The sequence below is a fragment of the Salvia miltiorrhiza genome, chromosome 1, assembly GCF_028751815.1.
Source record: "Salvia miltiorrhiza cultivar Shanhuang (shh) chromosome 1, IMPLAD_Smil_shh, whole genome shotgun sequence".
Lineage (NCBI taxonomy): Eukaryota > Viridiplantae > Streptophyta > Magnoliopsida > Lamiales > Lamiaceae > Salvia > Salvia miltiorrhiza.
The window spans coordinates 1,422,799-1,428,237 of NC_080387.1; positions in this window are offsets into that span (position 1 = coordinate 1,422,799).

The following is a 5,439-nucleotide window of genomic DNA, read 5'->3' on the forward strand; positions in this document are numbered from 1 at the left end:
ATATATTAACCGCTATCACCCAAGATACAGAGTACTCAAGTTACTATATAACTCTCGCTCATAGTAAGTCAAAGTGATAGACGAATCAACATATATATCTAACATCTTATTAGTATTAAGATCTTATAAGTCACCGAGATCTCTAATTCTTCACTTAAGTCAGATAGAAGAATATATCTCATTGTGGTACTATCAATACGTATTACGTACCAGTATAGATAAGTAGTCAAGACAAACTACTTCCATCTATACCGCAACCTAAACCAATAACTTGTCCTAGAGTTATTTCGGTTGTGATCATATTATATCTCTTAATGTTAATCCAATTATATGGTCTTCTGTGATCTACAACACACCATATAATCTACTTATATAGAGATAGAGAACATACATATGCAATCATGAATCCAATCAGATAGGAGATTAACAAGTGAAAACAGGAATCAGTGTATACAAGCATAAAACGTTCTTGCTTTCAATATACAAATCCAACACCATTAGTCATATTCGAATCTTCAGAGCTAAAGATTTCTTCTTGCTCGTATATACTCTCATCTGAGGATATATCTTCGAACTGATACACGGGTATCAGTTCCTGGTTGTATAGGGCGTCTTCGATATCCGGTGTGGATTCGAATTTTCTTATCCGTCTTTTCTCGTTGTCCGGGCAATTAGTAGAAATATGCCCCTTTGCACCGCACGTCCAGCAGTTGCAATCTTTAAAACTTTCATTTGTTTTGGCTTGGGTTCGCCTGAAAGTTTTTCTTGCCGGTATCCGCTTTTGAGATGAAAACCGGCTCCTTGATGGTCCGCTCCGTTGGCCTGATTTGTAGGAGCGTGCCTTCTGTCTGGTCCACATAGTTCTTGGCTTCCAAGAACTTCGTCTTTTTCTCTCATAGGGTTGATACCTATGTTTCTTCGTTCTCCTCTGGTGATACAGCAACTCAGCTCCAATCTCTATTGGAAGATCAAGGTTGTTGCACATCAATGGAGATGAGTCTCCTCAATTTCTTGAGATTTCTCTGGTCCACCACCTTCTGGCACCATTCGGACAGCTTCTTGTGGACATATGACATCCTTCTTGATGCACTATCAAGTGGATAATCTCCTGGTGACACGTACTCGTTGATGAGCATTTCCCTCCATGGACTCGGAAACTTTGTAAAAAATAGGTCCCTGGCGGTTTGATCATCAACTAACCCTATATGAGTATATAGGGCGTATAGGCGCAGAAATTCATCAAGAGCTTTTGGCTCCAGTACTACCAATCTTAGATTGTAGAGTGCTTGTCGATATTTTTTGTGCTTCTCTTCTGCTGATGCTTCAAAGAAACCCATTCCAAGAAAATGGATTTTAACCTGGTGGGCGGCATTTTCAAGGATCTCCAGAGCTGATTCTTTATTGAACAGCTCATTCTTGCCTTCCGTTGATGCCTTATCCCAAAACTGTTTTGCCATTCGAGCAAAACTTACCTCGAAGATTTTGATAAATTCATCTTTATCATACTCTATCGTGGCAATCACAACCTTGATGGCTGAAGCCCAGTCGTCGATAAGAACTTCCCAATCTTTAAAGCTGGCTTCATCGAATTTGAGAATCAATCCATAGGGGTGGATTGGTTCAAGTGTGGCCTTCCCTACAGGGGCATCCTGCATCTTGGGCCAGCGTTTTCTGGTTCGTTGATAATGGCTTGCTTCCTCACGAACCCTTTCTCCTTTGGATGATCCTTCTTGTGGATGCTCTGCTTTAGGCACCTCACCTCCTTGGTTCATCTTTAGATCTACCATTTTTAAGTTAGCAAATGATTCTGCTAACTTTTGTAGATCTTCTAATCCGATTCGTTCAAGGTTATTCATGTTTTTTCCCTTTCACGATTCGAATTATATCTTCCGGCTGCAACTCCTTGGGCGCTGCATTAAGTGGTAGTGGATACATCGGGTCTTTGGACCATGTATTCCGAAGTTTTCCGGAACATGGTTTTCGCCGTTCGATGTCTTCCACCTTCTTCTGGATATCACACAAGAGTTTTAAGATTTCCTCTTGTTTGAGTGATATCTGGCTCATCTCCATCGGTAGATTATATAGCTTGATGCCATAATATTCCACCGTTCTTTGGATCTCCCGCAAGTTGACATTGTCGGAAGAGTTTGGCTCGATTTTTTGATAAGCTGGAAAGGTTGTTCCAGCTTTGTCCTTCTGCTCCATTAGTCGTGGGACTGATGGGCGTCATCTCTTGTTCGTTCAATCGCCGTTCTAACACGTTGGAGTTCAGAAATACCTGAAGAATTCAGAAGAATTCGTCAAATTCGCAGCTAAACAGACTAGTCAGCTTCAAGCCTTCGTTTGAAGACTCAAACGTCCTCAAATCGTATTTTGCCCAGAAATAAGACTTCTTCACCTTTGAGAGAGCTTTCCGTGGCCGCCTATTTCGCCTAAATCGGAGTTCTGTGGAGGAAGTTATGACCGTTCTCCCGAAACTGCCAGAACTTGATTTCCTGCGAAAATCTGACTCCAGCTCAGATCTTCTGAACTGTATCTCGCTCAGCTTTCACCGTTGGATGGACAACGAGCTGTGAAAGTCCCAAGAGAGAATTCTACCTTTCACGCTAGCGCCGCTCTACTGCTCTCAAAATCATAATATTTAGTGTGTATTTCCTGAGAGCAGACAGCTGTATTTAAATAAATAAAACAAGCTGTGGGGCGCCAGTTATCTAGTGATGGGCGAATTCTCTCTCTGCTAGGGCAAGGAGACTTTGGGCCAGTCCAGGGACCAGATACAAGGAATAAAGATGGGCCTCAAATAAATTAATTCTCCATGGTCAGCCCATACCATAATTAATTTATAAATATTAGTTCATTCCACTAGAGAACTAATACTGACTTACCCCTTTATTGCCGGTGATGAGTCAGGGCTTGTATTTAGACTTATTAAATCTCCGTATTTAAAATATCCGACATCCATTAATTAATTAGAGCTCTGACAGCTTAAATTAATTAATCTCCTTGTAATCCTTAAGCAGTACCACTCAAACTTTATTATTGCGCCTGAACTTAATCAACCTGCAGGGTTTAACGCAATAAACCTTATTGAGCTTCTTAAGGGGATGCCATTATCCTTTACCGGATACGGGTACTAATACAGATTATCAAATATCATATATTGACCGCTATCACCCAAGATACAGAGTACTCAAGTTACTATATAACTCTCACCCATAGTAAATCAAAGTGATACACGAATCAACACATATATTCGAAATCTTATTAGTATTAAGATTCTATTAAGTCACCGAAATCTTGATTCTTCACTTATGTCAGACAGAAGAATACATCTCAATGTGATCCTATTAATACGCTATGACGTACCGGTATAGACAAGTAGTCCAAACTCCTTCCATCTATACTGCAGCCTAAAACAATGACTCGTCCTAAAGTCATCTCAGCTGTGATCATTTTATATCTCTTAAGGTTATTCCAATAACATGGTCTTCTGTGATCTACAACACACCATATAATCTACTTATAAAGAGATAAGGAACATACATATGCAATCATGAACACAATCAGATAGGAGATTAAAATAGTGAACTTAGGAAACATTGTATACAAGCATAAAACGTTCTTGCTTTCAGTATACAAATCCAACAATCTCCCACTTATACTAAAGCAAACTTTTAGTATACAATGCGTCTGTTTACCAATCACCTAACACTTCTCCCACTTATACTTAAAGTTTCCTAAGTGGGTGGCATCAATCGCATTACCATCTTTCAATGACCATTTGCGATAAGCCTTTTGTGAAAAGATTAGTAGGTTTCTCCAATATGTGAGAATTTATTCTATGAGCACAAAACCTCGATTTACGAATAATCGTATAACTTGGTACTTACTCTCCATGTGTTTGACCCCTTGTGGTTCTTGGATTCCTTAGAGTTTGCAACTGCACTTGAGGTATCACGAAGGTGATGCTCTCACGCAAACTAGGAATCACCCTTAGATCCTGGAGGTAGTGGTCAAACCAAAAGGTTTTACCTCCCAAGGAAAATACATAGCTCGAGGTAATTAGTCTTTGTTCCGGTCAGCCTGGAAATCTGAAATCGTATAATCCAAAAAGGAACTAAATTGTCTAACTGGTAAACTATCCTTATTCTCTAGTCAAGGACTTGAGAATATAATTTACCACAGTTCAGTGTCCTTAACTAGGACTATACTGATATCTTACAACCATGCTAACTGCATAGCAAATATAAGATCTCGTACATAGCAATCCATACATGAAGCTATCTACTGCGGAAACGTAGAATACTGCCTTCATTTCCTCAACCCTAATAGGCATCTTAAGACATATGTCTTTAAATAAAGGAACGCCATAGCTAAAAGGTTGCAATCCTTTCTTGGCGTTATTCATACTAAAACGAGCATTCACAGTATCAATGTAAGACACTCGAGATAAGCTCAACATCTTTTTCTAGTGATCCCTTATAACCTTGATCACAAAGATGTATACTGTACCTCCTTAATCTTTCATCTGAGACTATTCGGATAACCATTACTTTATGTCTTGACAATAGCTCCATATTGTCGCTAATTAGGAGGATATTATCTACATAAAATGCAAGATAAACCACATCACCGATGACACGAGAGCGATTGACACGAGATGCTTCTCGTCCTCGCTCACGTAACCTTCAGGTTGTTGCACATGGATGTCCTTATCTTTTCCAAGGTAATATATATGACATCCATTTGCCAGACCTCGATGGTCCAAGTGAGCTGTTATGGGTAAAATGATCCGAATGTTCTGAGCATGGCAATGGCGAAAATATCATCATAACCTATACCCTTACACTGGGCATAACCTTTCGCCACCAGTCTAGCTTCGAAAGCTACGACCTTGCTCATTCGGGCCTGTCATTATCTTGTATACTCACTTACAACCTAAGGCTTTACTACCTCCTGGTAGCAAGATTTTCTAGTATACACCCATATTCTTAATGGATTGCTCCATTGAGGCGTGCCAAGAATCTACATTCTCATCTCTCACTAATTCCAAGTAGATATCTGGGTCGATTCTCTTATATTCACTACCAGGGACTGAATTCAAAGATCTTCCCAAGAACATAAATCGATCGGGTTGTCCCACAACCCTCCCACTATAATGGATCTGTGGTGGCACATGTGTGTCAATAGTGCGTGCAGTGTCTTGTGGTACAAAACTCTTGCACACTTGGCTTGGGTGATGGAATCACCTGTCTAATGTCTTCAATTTCTTGAAGCACACTATCTGACTTGGATTAGTGATTATTCCCATAGTCCACTTCTAAGAATCGTGTGTCATTGCTAATAACCACCTTCTGATTCTTTAGGACTAATTGCAAAGATGCATAACTCATCATCGGATATATTTTTCCAAGAGTGACCTATTTCTTATCTCCACCA